The sequence below is a fragment of the Squalius cephalus genome (assembly GCF_949319135.1).
Source record: "Squalius cephalus genome assembly, chromosome: 1".
In the NCBI taxonomy this organism is placed as follows: Eukaryota; Metazoa; Chordata; class Actinopteri; order Cypriniformes; family Leuciscidae; genus Squalius; species Squalius cephalus.
In genome coordinates, this window is record NC_137122.1 from 60,526,983 (window position 1) to 60,542,718 (window position 15,736).

At 46.9% G+C, this 15,736-nt stretch overlaps 1 protein-coding gene across 1 annotated transcript in view; it reads left to right on the forward strand.

Annotated features, from left to right (window-relative positions):
• Positions 1-15,736, forward strand: part of LOC307170480 (uncharacterized protein) — a 154,942-nt gene that overhangs the window by 7,216 nt on the left and 131,990 nt on the right. The window lies entirely within an intron of this gene.

Below are 15,736 nucleotides of genomic sequence, written 5' to 3' on the forward strand. Positions count from 1 at the left end.
CTGAAAGTCAGCTTATGAAAATTAATTGACTAATTTTAATCGTAATGAAATTACGTTTACACTATTTTACTTTAATACATAGATTTAAAGCTCTGTTTGTAATTATAATTTAGAAATGATACTTTTGTGTGCAGAGGGTTTATAGAATGTTTCTAATTGTATTACTAGGGCTGCTTGATTATGGTAAAATCATAATCACGATTATTTTACTCAGTATTCAAATCACATTATTTAACACGATTATAGGTGGGTGATATGATCAAAGTCTTATTTCATGATATGAGTCATTTTAATTGTCAGTGAAATTTCACAATTATCAATACTTAAGCAAAAACTAATACAAGGTTAATTATTGTAAGTCAGTGGCTCTCAGACTGGGGGTGGCACAGAAGTTCTAGAACATTCATTTAATTAAAAATATGTAAATTAAATGTTCAATATTTATCTGCATTTACTGTGAATAGTAAATTAATGTTCAAAATGATCCACTTTTGTTAAGGGCTGTGTCGGTCAGCGTGACAACTGAGTACCATCAGCAGTGGTAAACTAAAACACATTTTTGTGCCCGTGAACGCTGTTTTACCTGGATATCAGGACACGAGTGAAGTACAAAGCCTTGTTTACAAAAGAAATGATAGGTTAGCAAAACATGTTACATCGCGACAATGGAAACGTTTGGATTCGTGCCGAATGAGAGCGGTACGTGAGAGCCCATAAACTATAATTAAACCATATGTCGGTTTATTCTGTTTTGCGATTTCTCACAAATTTAACAATAACCTATTCCACGAATTAGCCTGGAGGGAAACTAAATTATAAACAAAACCGACAAAAAATACAACAGATCAAAAATACAAATTAAAAAACACTGCTTTAGGTTTTACAGGAAGATGTGCTAACTGTGGTATTCAGATAAGTAATAGCCTACAACAGAAATCTAATAAAGTAATAAAATATAAAATAACACTCCTGTATACATTAAATATAGACTAATACTTTTTAAAACTACAGTTTATTAATGCAAGAGCAGTGAGTGGTTTTATCTTTGTCTTTTGTTGTTGGATTTAGCAGATTTATTAGGCTGCTGTCACTTTAAGAGCTGCACGGATCCAATATACTGTTACACACGCACTCTTACTCAGTGTTTACATTCACTTAAGGGTTTGTGTACATAAAAACGATATGCTTAAATAAGAGAAGTTGTCGTCATTGTCAAAACGATTGCCATTCACACGGATCCGCGAGAACGACTATAAACGCTGTATTCTGCTGCCAGACCATTAGATGGCGATGTAACTCTATAGATTGATCAAGTAATACAAGGCTGCCAACTCTCACACATTCACCATGAGACTTACTCAATTCAAACTCACCCTCATGTCGTTCCAAGCCCGTAAGACCTCCGTTCATCTCAGGAACACAGTTTAAGATATTTTAGATTTAGTCCGAGAGCTTTCTGTCCCTCCGTTGAAAATGTATGTACGGTTTACTGTCCATGTCCAGAAAGGTAATAAAGACATCATCAAAGTAGTCCATGTGACAGCAGTGGGTTAGTTAGAATGTTTTGAAGCATCGAAAATACATTTTGGTCCAAAAATAACAAAAACTACGACTTTATTCAGCATTGTATTCTCTTCCGGTCTGTTGTCAATCCGCATTCACGACTCCGCAGTGTCGTAAGACTGACGTAAGACGCTGCTGACGTGTTATCTGGTGCGCCCGAGCTTCGTTTACAGTCTGAGGGAGACGCACGCTGTATTCAAACTATTCTACATTGTTTGTATTTTGGTATTGCTATATTTTTTTAAATGGTGCGTAAGTGTGCATGTCGCTATAACACGTCAGCAGCGTCTTACGTCAGCAGTGTCACTGCGGAGTCGTGAACGCAGATTGACAACAGACCTGGAAGAGAATACAATGCTGAATAAAGTCGTAGTTTTTGTTATTTTTGGACCAAAATGTATTTTCGATGCTTCAAAAAATTCTAACTAAACCACTGATGTCACATGGACTACTTTGATGATGTCTTTATTACCTTTCTGGACATGGACAGTATACCCTACATACATTTTCAATGGAGGGACAGAGAGCTCTCGGACTAAATCTAAAATATCTTAAACTGTGTTCCGAAGATGAACAGAGGTCTTACGGGCTTGGAACGACATGAGGGTGAGTCATTAATGACATAATTTTCATTTTTGGGTGAACTAACCCTTTAATGACCATAGCACGTTAGATGACTAGAAACATTTTTTATTGAGAGGAGTGTTTTGCTAAATATGTGTACTATATTACAAATTTTAATATTTTTACTTGTCAATAAATAATTGTTATTATAATGAAAACCACATTATATGTAATTTAATTTGTTATTTTTAACCTTGAATAATACCAGCTGATAGGTCTCTCTGTATGTTTACAGCATTATGTGAGATATATTTTTTCTTGAGAAAAATTAACATGTAGGCCATCTACTGTAGCCTACCTAATATTTATCCAAATGAGTCAATAATGAATCAAAATTTAAATCAAATCCCAAGAATATAATTGAAATCGAGAAAATTGTGTTAAGCAGTAATACAAACAGTACCTACCAGTCATTGTACCATATAAACATTGTAACATGTTGTCACTAAACTTAATACAATTCTGTTTAGTTACCAAATGTTTTGACAATCACAATTACACCCCTATTGTGATGCAAGTTGTTTTTTTCCCATAATTCTCACTACAAACTAAACTCAATAGTTGGCAGCCCTGAGTAATAGCCTACGCATGTGTCACAGTGTCTGATTTGTGTATCCCGGGTTTCCACTAGAGGTCTCTTCCCCATACTGTCACCACTACATCATGAACTGCTTTTCCCACAATCCTTGTCTGGACTCTTCATTGATCATTGCACTCAGCTGTTCCCACTCACCTTGTTAGTGTGTGTGTATATATACCCTGTCTGTGTCAGTATTTGTCATGGAGTCCTTGTATATTGCCACACCACTTCTGGTAGCCTGTTCTTGCCTGTTCTTGCCTGTTTTTGCGTTTTTGGATTACCTTATTGGATTTTGCCCCTTGCCTGGACTGGATTGTGAGTACGGATTACCCTACTGTCATCCCGGAGGTCGTCCCCGTGCAGCCCGCTGTCATCCCGGAGGCCATCCCTGAGCAGCCCGTTGTCATCCCGGAGATCATCCCGGAGCTGCCCACCATCAGTCCTGCCACGGCCAAGAGGGCTGTCTTCCTTTTTTATGCATTGGCCTGTACTGCATGCATGGAAGAGAGCACATGAGTTCTGCAGATCCCGAGACTGTTCACGTCACGTCTGCCGATCCAGAGACGGTTCACGTCATGTCTGCCGATCCAGAGACTGTTCACATCACGTCTGCCGATCCAGAGACGGTTCACGTCACGTCTGCCGATCCAGAGACGGTTCACGTCACGTCTGCCGATACAGAGACCGTTCACAACACGTCTGCCGATCCAGAGACCGTTCACGTCACTTCTGCCGATCCAGAGACTGTTCACGTCACATCTACCGATCCAGAGACTGTTTGCGTCATGTCTGTCGATGCAGTGTACCCGTCAGCCCTGCCACAGCCAAGAGGGTGTCTTCACTTTTGATATGGTTGCTGTCCTGCGTGCCTGGGCTGCACACACCACCAAGATGGCAGCCTCCAGTCTGGTTGGAACCCCGGACACTGTGCTGGAGCCGGTATCTGTTCCTTTTCCTGAGCCGGTGTCTGTTCCTGAGCCGGTTGTCTGTTCCTGAGCCGGTTGTCTGTTCCTGAGCCGGTTGTCTGTTCCTGAGCCGGTTGTCTGTTCCTGAGCTGTTGTCTGTTCCTGAGCTGTTGTCTGTTCCTGAGCCAGTGTCTGTTCCTGAGCCTCCGTCGTGGCCGCCCAAGGGGTCGTCTCCGCCCTTGTCGCCCGATGGACTGACATCTCCAGCCTGTATGCCCGATGGACTGACGTTTCTGTCCTGGCCGTCTGCACAGCCTGCTTCGCCCTGGCCGCCCGAGGATAAGTCTCCACCCTGGCCGCCTGATGGACTGTCGTCTCCACCCTGGCCGCCTGCACGACCTGCTTCACCCTGGCCGCCTGATCGACTGACGTCTTTGCCCTGGCCGTCCGATGGACTGTCGTCTCCACCCTGGCCGCCTGCACGACCTGCTTCACCCTGGCCGCCTGATCGACTGACGTCTTTGCCCTGGCCGTCCGATGGACTGTCGTCTCCACCCTGGCCGCCTGCACGACCTGCTTCACCCTGGCCGCCCGATCGACTGACGTCTTTGCCCTGGCCGTCCGATGGACTGTCGTCTCCACCCTGGCCGCCTGCACGACCTGCTTCACCCTGGCCGCCCGATCGACTGATGTCTTTGCCCTGGCCGTCCGATGGACTGTCGTCTCTGCCAAGGCCACCCGATGGACTGTCGTCTCTGCCAAGGCCACCCGATGGACTGTCGTCTCTGCCCTGGTCGCCCGATGGGCTGTGGTCTCCGCCAAGGCCGCCCGATGGGCTGTGGTCTCCGCCAAGGCCGCCCGATGGGCGGAGCCGCCCGATGGGCTGTGGTCTCCGCCCTGGTCGCCCGATGGGCTGTGGTGTCCGCCCTGGTCGCCCGATGGGCTGTGGTCTCCGCCCTGGTCGCCCGATGGACTGTCGTCTCCGCCAAGGCCGCCCGATGGACTGTCGTCTCCGCCCTGGTCACCCGATGGGCTGTGGTCTCCGCCCTGGCCACCCGATGGACTGTCGTCTCTGCCCTGGTCGCCCGATGGGCTGTCGTCTCCGCCAAGGCCGCCCGATGGACTGTCGTCTCCGCCCTGGTCGCCCGATGGGCTGTGGTCTCCGCCCTGGTCGCCCGATGGACTGTCGTCTCCGCCCTGGTCGCCCGATGGACTGTTGTCTCCGCCCTGGCTGCCCGATGGACTGTCTGTTTCGCCCTTGCCGCCTGCTAAGCCGTCATCCCCTGTTCCTGTTCCCCTTCATGGACCTGGCCCCCCATCCCTCCCCCTGATCCTCCACCGTTCCACCTCCCTCCTGGACTCTTGTTTTGTAGTTGTGTCTTGGAGCATCTGGTAGCCGCTCCGTAGAGGGGGGGTTATGTCACAGTGTCTGGTTTGTGTATCCCGGGTGTCCACTAGATGTCTCTCCCACATACTGTCACCACTACATCATGAACTGCATTTCCCACAATCCTTTTCTGGACTTTTCATTGATCATTGCACTCAGCTGTTCCCACTCACCTTGTTAGTGTCTGTGTATATATACCCTGTCTGTGTCAATATTTGTCATGGAGTCCTTGTATATTGTCACACCACTTCTGGTAGTCTGTTCTTGCCTGTTCTTGTTTGTTTTCTTGTTTCTGGATTGCCTTATTGGATTTTGACCCTTGCCTGGACTGGATTGTGAGTATGGATTACCCTATTAAAATTACCCTATTAAAATACTTTGGATCTTACCTTTTCCCGTGTGTGTATCGTGACAGCATGTGCATGACGTTATCAAATGGTAGTTGAGGAGAGATCCCCTGATATGATTGTAGAGTGTTTTGGGTGTACAGAAGTATATGAAAGTGTTATATAGATGCCTAATTAATTCATTCATCATTTTCAGAGATTTGCGTTTTTGTTGTTTACATAGAGAAAGTTTTCAAAAACTTGTACTTTTGAAACACATTTTCAAAAATTTGTGTTTTTAAACGCCGTTGTCGTGTAAATGAATGTCCAAAACGTAGGGGTGTAACGATTCGTTTTAACAACGATTCGATTCGTATCACGATTCGTGGTTGTCGATATGATTCAAAGACGACATTGGTTCATTTAGAACGATACGATCCGAAACGATTCAGTGACTTGAAATCGATTCAGTGACTTTTTAGCCAAAAATTCTTGAAAGGGAATAAGGTATCAATTAATTACGAGCACAGTATAACGATGATAGGACATGAAATTTCGTTTTTCTGAGGTGAGAGACTTTATTTCGTTACAAGTTATGAAAATAATGATAGAATAATGACACGGGCATATAGCCTGACAACATCATCTGACCGCAGATACTGAATCTGGACAACACGTTTTTTTTCTAATTTAAAACGTAACGACGTTGCATGCTTGTAGTTTATTTTGTGCTTTATATATAGTGAAACGATATAAGCCTGCAGCGCGCGCTGCCGCATTTGCGCGTGCAATTGTAGAGTGTGCGCTACTGTGGTATAGCGGCTGAGAGAACAGGAAAGTCAGTTTTTCTGAGGTGAGAGACTTTGCGCTGCTTGTTGTCTTTGTGCTGCTTGTTGTCTTTGCGCTGCTGCTGGCGCGTCACGCATGGCGATCACGTCACAGATAGGCAGACTGAATCGAGTAACGTTTAACGCCATATAAAAAAAAATCCATATAAAGTCTGACGTGCTTAAATCCAATGCGTTATTTCCTAGTATCGATACAATCGATTCATTACCTTTTAAAACGATGTTAGATCGATATATGTCGTCCGGAAGGCCAACTTGCCGAGCACAGATCGATGCAGTTGATGATTCGTTACACCCCTACCAAAACGCATAAAAAAGTTTTACTATTTTAGACATAAGGCATAACCGACTCTTTACGAGGATACTTGCACAAATGCCATTTTGAGATTGTCGGAAAGTCTTTTATTTCCTGTCGTTTTATTTTGAAACTGTAGTGACGTCATTTTCTTTCCGAGCGCATCACATCCTCATTCCCGACTCCGCATTCTGTGGGATGGTGGCTCTTGTGTGCGTAACCTAAGCGAAAACCACACACACACACACATACATATACCTATTTGGACACCAGTGCTTGTACCCAAACTTCAATAATAAAGTTTGCTGGAATAATTTCTCCGTGCCCTTCTCTCTGACCGGAGCCCTGTCAAAGGAAACTGTCAGACCAGTATTATCCCCTTCAGAGTGTCCCACTCTATCACATGGTCCTTCGAGCCGGATCTGACAGCTTTCTGGAGACAATATGGAGCCAGGACAACCATCTGCAGATCCAGCAGTGTGTTCTCGACCCCAGCGGGAGATACAGTTACCAGCATCCCTTGCAAACTTTGAAGTTGGGTACACACCGAGAGTCACAGTACTTCCTTCCAATGAAGCTGAGGAACTCGGAGCAGCAGCCCCAGCTCACGACATTCCAATCCCTGATCCACATTCACTGCCATTTGTGAGAGCAGAGTCATGTCGATCCTTGGTATCATGTTGATGTTGCCATGTTGGAGGAACAGGTCAAGCGGATGGAATTAGCAGAAGTGCAGCGGCAGATTATGGAGCAGACGCTAGTGGACGAGCAGTGTACTCTTCTAGACAAAGAAGCCAGAGACGCCCTCGATGAGAAGGAGGAACTTCTCAGAGAACAAGAACGGCAGAGACGTCGACTGGAGGAGAAAGCAGAGATGGCATACAAGAGTAAAGAGGCTATCACCAGGCATCAGATGTTGCGACGGCGACTGAAAGAGAAAGAGATGGAATTGGCGCAAGCAGCTCTTATCACGTCTTTCCTGAAGGAAGAAGGAATTAAGAGTCCCAGTTCCTCCAGGCCCCTCAGTGAATGTGAGTACAACCAAAGGTCCTCATCAGAAGCTCAGCCTCTCCTACTCCACTCACAAGGTGGACATGGACTGCTCCATTCTACTCCATCTATTCATGTTCTGCCACCAGTCTCCAGTGCAGTCATTAGTACACCTGTCTCGACCAGTCTTCCATCAGTCCAGCCCGCTCCACAAGTGAGTGCTTATACTACTACTAGTATACTCGCCCAGCCGCAGCCTACGCATATTACCATGATTCCTCCGCCTGCAATCATCAACCCAGCTTCGCAGTCGGCTCCCAGACCAGCCGTGAGTGCCGTTACCTCACGTGCTCCGCCACTGTCAGTAGAACAGTATATGGCCCCACTTCGCCAGCCACAGATGGTCAATATATATATATATATATATAGCCAAGCCCAGGTCCAATATGTGCCTCCACCTGTTACACCTCTACAGCCAGTGCTATCAGCTGCTAACACGCTGTCCTATCCTTACCCCGCCATGCCACCTTTGCCACGACAGGGCACAGCGCCTCTAGATTACAGGGCAGCGCCGGGTACAGACCTCATGGAGCTTCTAGTTGCCACATCTTATGGCCTGCTCAATACACATGCTCACCTCACAGAGCAGTTCAAATATCAAGTCCTCCTCGATCACTTGAAGCTGCCAAGCGCCTACAAGCTAGCCCAAGCCTACATGTACCATCCAAAGCCGTACACCTCAGCCCTCCAGGCTCTCCAAGATAAATATGGGCAACCGCGTCAGCTCGTGCAGAGCGAGCTGGGTGCCATCTTAAACTCACCTCACGTAAGATCTGGAGATCCAGAGGCATTTGACAACTTTGCCCTATCAGTACAAGGTCTAGTTGGCATGCTCCGCTCTCTCGAGGGTGAGAATGGCTACGAACTGCGATGCGGCTCCCACGTCGACAGGCTGCTCAGCAAACTGCCTACTAACTATCGAGACGCGTTTGTGGAGTACAGCATAAACCGAGGCATCCTGAGGACCGGCACTGATCAGACTTACACGCTTGAAGATTTCTCTGTTTGGCTTCAGTTCAAGTCACAAGCAAAGCGCATTTCATCTCGAGCAGCTCTGATGTTCCAAGACCAGTCTAAGCCAGTTAAGGGCCAAAGGAAATCCCAGGGTCCTTCATCCAACGTGTTTTACAACACTGAGAGCCAAGCTAAGGTAGCCCCTCCAGATCCTGCCCGTGAGCATTACCTCAGCTTATGCCCCAAATTCAAAACGCTCACTCCATCAGAGATTTCCACCTGGATTAAAGACAGAGGCTGTTGGAGGTGTGGCAGGAACCATAAACCTGAGGCATGTACTCTCAAAAAGCCTTGCCAAGTGTGCAAACAGCAACACCTGACCGTGCTTCACGAAGTGTGTTCCCAAGAGGCTAAGAAAGTGTTAATGGTCAGTGCTGCTCCCAACACCATATACGTTGACTGTCCTAGTCGTCCGCAGAGAGTCATGTTGAAGCTAGTTAAGGTGCGCCTGTACAATGCCGAGCACTCTCTGGAAGGTTTCGCTATTTTGGACGACGGATCAGAGAGAACCCTCATCCTTCCCTCAGCAGTCCGGCATCTCCATTTAGCCAAAGAGCCTGAAAGCTTGCCTTTGCGTACTGTCCGCCATGAGGTGATCCATCTACAAGGAGCCGCTGTCTCATTCGATATCTCCCCAGCTCATTCTCCCAAACAAAGGTACCACATCTTTCATGCCTTCACTGCTGGTGAGCTGAGCCTGTCTGAGCATAGCTATCCTGTCAAATCACTCATGCGCAGATACCCCCACCTGCAAGGTCTTCCTCTGCCGAAGGTTGACAAGGTCCAGCCGCTTCTGCTAATAGGCTCTGACTTTCCACATCCCAAACAACCGGTCCGAGCAGGTCCTCATGGGAGTCCTGTAGCTGTGTGTACTGCTCTTGGTTGGACATTGCAAGGCCCCGCCAACCTCAACCTTACTGGTGAGCACTCTCACTGCTACTTCACCATGTCTCCTAACTCAGAGCTGCAGCGGCATGTTGAACGACTGTGGGAAGTTGACATAACCCCGTATGCCAACGCCAAGACTGTGACCCGCTCCAAAGAAGATCAGCAGGCCCTAGAACTGCTGGAACAGCGCACAGTCAAGGTAGAAGTGGATGGAGTAACAAGGTATGCTAATCCACTACTGAGCCGCAAAGCTAGCCTCACACTCTGGGCTCCAAAGCACACATTGCTCCCACAGCTACGGAGCACAGAACGCCGTCTAGCCAAAGACACTGCTCTAGCCAACACCTACTGTCAAGAAATACAGAAACTTGAACAGTTGGGCTACGCCAAACTTCTACCTTCTGACATAGTAGACAGCTCCACAGAGTCCTGGTATCTGCCGCACCATGTTGTCCACCACAACGGTAAGGCGAGGATTGTCTACAACTGTTCCTACCAGCACAATGGTCAAAGTCTCAACAGCCAACTGTTGCCCGGTCCGACCTTAGGTCCTACTCTCCTCGGTGTACTTCTTCGGTTCCGAGAACACAGTGTGGCTATCAGTGGTGACATCAAAGCGATGTTTCATCAAGTTCGCCTGCTACCAGAAGACAAGCCCCTTCTCCGTTTTCTCTGGAGAGGTATGAAGAGGGAGGAGGAACCAACGGTGTATGAGTGGCAAGTTTTGCCATTCGGGACGACATGCAGTCCCTGCTGTGCCACATACGCCCTTCAGCGGCATGTGAAGGATAACAGCAGCGGTCATGAGGACATCCTACACCTTGTGGAGACTGCCTTCTACGTCGACAACTGTTTGACCAGTGTCACGAACGCTGATGAAGCCAAGACCATTATCAACCGGATGCGTAAACTGCTCTCAGCTGGAGGCTTTGATATCAGGCAGTGGGCCAGTAACACCCCCACAGTTGTTGAGCATCTTCCATTGGAAGCGAAAGCAGCAAGCACCGAGTTGTGGCTCTCTCAGCCTCGACAAGATCCCGAAGAGCCAGCCTTAGGCCTTCGCTGGAACTGTCTTACCGATCGCCTTGTTTACCGCCACAGACCAGTAGAGTATTCACAGCCAACTCTGAGGAATGTCTATAAGGTGATGGCATCACAATATGATCCCCTCGGATACCTAATTCCATTCACCACACGAGCGAAGATCCTGATTCAAGACCTGTGGAGAGTGGGAGTTGGCTGGGATGAACCGATCAGACCAGAGGCTCTGCTGGATATCTGGACACAATGGGAGAGTGAACTAGTCCATCTTCCACAAGTGGAAATCCCCCGATGCTATGTCCCATCAGTAGCAGACACTGGGCCACCCAGACGAGAGGCACACATCTTCTGCGACGCCTCTGAAAGAGCCTACGGGGCCGTCGCTTACCTCCGCACCCAAGACAATCAAGGTGAAGTCCACATTGCATTTGTGATGGCTCGGTCACGAGTGAGCCCTCGCAAACAACTATCCATGCCACGCCTCGAACTGTGTGCTGCTTTAGCCGGAGCCCAGCTGGCTAAAGTTATTATGACAGAACTGTCTCTTCCTTCCCAGCAAGTCACTCTCTGGACTGACGCGATGACAGTTTTAACGTGGCTCAATTCCTGGCGGTATGTCAGCACCACTGACAATCCAGCCGATGACCTTACTCGCGGCAAACCCTTGCTCAAGCTCAGCCAGCCGAGCTGGTGGAGCCAAGGTCCACCATTCCTCCGACAACATCCAGACTCCTGGCCAGTGCTTCAGTTAATAGAAGCCCAAGAAGCTGACGAGGATGAACTTTGGAAGACATTGTTCTGTGGAGCCACCACCTGCTCTCCGACCACGACACTCAGGTCTGATATAGACAACTGGGACAGTCTTCTCAAGGCTACCCATGAGAGCCTTCACGGGGCGGCTGATGACCAGAGCAGCCCTACCATGACAGCAGCTGATGTCCAAACAGCAGAGCTCCATGTCCTCAGACAAGCCCAGAGTGAGTCCTTCCCTGAAGAGGTGGAAACTCTTGCTGCTGGTAAGTCCATCTCGAGACTGAGTCGCCTGCTCATGCTGGCTCCAGAGTATGATGAAGCTGTTGGCCTGGTGAGAGTGGGAGGTAGACTACACAGAGCAGAAGATCTTGACCCAGATGCGATGCATCCTATCATCCTCGATCCCAAATCTCATGTTACGAAGCTGCTCATTAAGAAATATGACAGTGAACTGCTACATCCTGGTCCCGAGCGGGTTTTCGCCGAAATGAGGAGAAGATATTGGATCCTCCGGGGAAGAGAGTCCATCAAGCGTCATCAGCACGGCTGTGTTGAATGTCAGAAATGGCGCGCTACTCCAGTGGTGCCTCAGATGGCAGACTTACCCCCTGCCAGACTCCGCTTATACAAGCCACCTTTCTGGTCGACTGGAGTCGATTGTTTCGGCCCTTACAACGTCAAGGTGGGCCGGCGCACAGAGAAGCGGTGGGGTCTGATTTTCAAGTGCATGACGACGAGCTGTGTGCATCTTGACCTACTGGAGAGCATAGACACTGATGCTTTCCTGATGGCTCTCCGCCGCTTCATCGCTCGCCGCGGCAAGCCATTTGAGATCCTGTCTGACAGAGGAACCAACTTCCGAGGTGGAGCTGCGGAGCTGCAAGCCAGTTTTGCCGCTTTAGAAGTTCCTCTTCAAGAACAGCTGGCCAGACAGCAAATTGAGTTCCGTTTTAACCCCCCTGGGTCTCCACACTTTGGGGGAACGTGGGAACGAGAGATCAAGTCGATTAAGTCAGCTCTCCAAGTCATCCTTCAGGACCACACCGTCGCCGAACCTGTGCTGCAAACTGCTGATTGAAGTGGAGGGAATACTCAATGCTAAACCGCTTGGGTACATCTCCTCTGATGCTGCGGATCCGGATCCCGTCACACCAAATCTACTGTTGATGGGACGCCGCGACGCATCACTCCCGCAGGCTGTTTACGCATCTAGTGACCTTCTCAGCAGGAGAAGATGGCGCCACAGCCAGATCCTGGCGGACCATTTCTGGTCCAACTTCATCCATCGCCACCTCCCGGACCTTCAGAAGCGGTCGAAGTGGCACAAGGATACAGACAATCTGACTGCTGGCCAGGTAGTGATGGTGGTTGATTCGCAGCTACCCAGAGCCCAGTGGCCCATCGGGCGAGTGGTGAAGACCTGTTCCGGCTCGGATGGACGAGTCAGGACAGCTGAAGTCAAGATCAAGGGACAGACCTACCTACGGCCAGTCGTGCGCCTTGTGCGGCTGCCAGCCTGGGAGGATGAAGACGACGCCAACTAAGTAGACTTTCCTTTGGGATTCAAATTTATTGCTAAATTTGGGGGCTGCTATGTTGGAAAGTCTTTTATTTCCTGTCGTTTTATTTTGAAACTGTAGTGACGTCATTTTCTTTCCGAGCGCATCACATCCTCATTCCCGACTCCGCATTCTGTGGGATGGTGGCTCTTGTGTGCGTAACCTAAGCGAAAACCACACACACACACACATACATATACCTATTTGTACACCAGTGCTTGTACCCAAACTTCAATAATAAAGTTTGTCCTGTTTTGTGCTGTATTGAATGGAAAATTATAAATTGCATACAAACAAGGGACTTTTTTAAAAGAAAGAAAACAAGCATTTGATTAATATACAGACATACAACCTTGCTATTATCATTGGAATGTTAACTTTACAACAGGTTTATTCCCTGTGTTGCTAGGTAAAACTTTCACCAGAGAGTCCAGGCATTTAGTGATATGATTTTTACAACTATTGCCTCCCTTGCATTTGCAGTACTTGTAACAACGGATACCAGCTACTCGACAGGGACACCCATTCTTGTGTGCACACTTGCCACACGAGCAGGGATCTGGCAAACCTTCAGGTTTTGAGATTATAATCTCAGGGACTAATAAACTGCCCTTTCTTACAAAACCATAAGCATTTGCAATTAAGATCGAGGTGGTGTCTGTAAATGGTGCTTGGACCCAAAGCTGCTGTTGATAATAGGCTCTTTGTATATGTTTTCTTGCATTAGTTGAGGTGTAAACGGTCCTCTCAAAGTCCATCTTAAAGGCATTACTATCGAACGCAGCAATGCACAGGTCGTCAAATGTCTCCATGTCCGTTGATGGTTTGAGATATTTGACCAAGAATGTTTCTGCCATTTGTATTGCACTCTCTGTTAGACAGAGACAAAAGTTGCAAACAAAAGTTGCCTTAAGGATGGCATGTCACTTTTCTATTTTTTAACCCCCATAATCCACAGAAAAATTGAAATTATTTAATTAAATCTTATCTCACCATGTTTCCCGCTGTAGCCCAGTCCAATGAAGTATTATCTACAGTGGGGAGAACAAGTATTTGATACACTGCCGATTTTGCAGGTTTTCCTACTTACAAAGCATGTAGATGTCTGTCATTTTTAGCATAGGTACACTTCAATTGTGAGAGACGGAATCTAAAACAAAAATCCAGAAAATAGCATTGTATGATTTTTAAATAAATAATTTGCATTTTATTGCATGACATAAGTATTTGAAGAGTTCAGATGCAAAAGCCTCTAAGTGCCATCTGAAATCTTCTTCTAGAATGACCATTTTTATAAAGCTTGTATATTTAAGTTCAATAATTTCACTTAAATGGCAATGCAAATTACCTATTAATTGTCATTTAAGTGAAATTACTTAACTTAAATATACAAGCTTTATAAAAATGGTCATTCTAGAAGAAAATTTCAGATGGCACTTAGAGGCTTTTGCATCTGAACTCTTCATTTGATCACCTACCAACCAGTAAGAATTCCGGTTCTCACAGACCAGTTAATTTTTCTTTAAGAAGCCCTCCTGTTCTCCACTCATTGCCTGTATTAACTGCACATGTTTGAACTCGTTACTGTATAAAAGACACCTGTCCACAAACTCAATCAAACAGTCTCCAACCTCTCCACAATGGCCAAGACCAGAGAGCTGTGTAAGGACATCAGGGATAAAATTGTAGACCTGCACAAGGCTGGGATGGGCTATAGGACAATAGACAAGCAGCTTGGTGAGAATCTTCAATCAATTATTAGAAAATGGAAGAAGTTCAAGATGATGGTCAATCTCCCTCGGTCTAGGGCACCATGCAAGATCTCAACTCGTGGGGCATCAATGATCATGAGGAAGGTGAGGGATCAGCCCAGAACTACACAGCAGGACCTGGTCAATGACCTCAAGAGAGCTGGGACCACAGTCTCAAAGAAAACCATTAACACACGTTAAAATCCTGGATTAAAATCCTGCAGCGCACGCAAGGTCCCCCTGCTCAAGCCAGCGCATGTCCAGGCCCGTCTGAAGTTTGCCAATGACCATCTGGATGATCCAGAGGAGGAATGGGAGAAGGTCATCTAGTCTGATGAGACAGAAATAGAGCATTTTGGTCTAAACTCCACTCGCGTGTTTGGAGGAAGAAGGAGGAGTAGTACAACCCCAAGAACACCATCCCAACCGTGAAGCATGGAGGTGGAAACATCATTCTTTGGGGATGCTTTTCTGCAAAGGGGACAGAACAACTGCACCGTATTGAGTGAAGGATGGATGGGGCCATGTATCATTGAAGATGGGTAGTGGCTGGGTCTTCCAGCATGACAACGTCCTGAAACACAGAGCCAGGGCAACTAAGGAGTGGCTCCGTAAGAAGCATCTCAAGGTCCTGGAGTGGCCTAGCAGACAGACTTCTACATGCTTTTAAGTGGGAAAACCTGCTAAATCAGCAGTGTATCAAATACTTGTTCTCCCCACTGTATGTGACACTGGATGGATAAGTTGTTCTCTCACTCTCTCCAGATCTTTTGGAATTTTGTAAAATAAGGTTTCAAATATGAGTAATTGGTATGTACCAACTTATCTGTTCTTTGTGAGGAATAACTTCATGACATGAAGACACTGTAACTTCATCAACTATGTGAGCACAAGTTGTGATGTACTGGTGATGGCATTTTCCCCATTTTGCAAAAATAACAACAAAAACAAACACCTGTGACAAAACAAAAGTGACCTCAGGTCACTATGGCTGCCAAGTAAACTTTTGTTGAAAAAAAAAAAAGTTGGAGGTGATGACGTGATGACAGCAATATTTAGAACAGGTAGGAAATGTAAGCTTTTAAAGTTTAGGTTAATACATAACTGGCAATTCCTGTATGTTGCTAGTTGTTGGTAATAGGTTGACAGTTT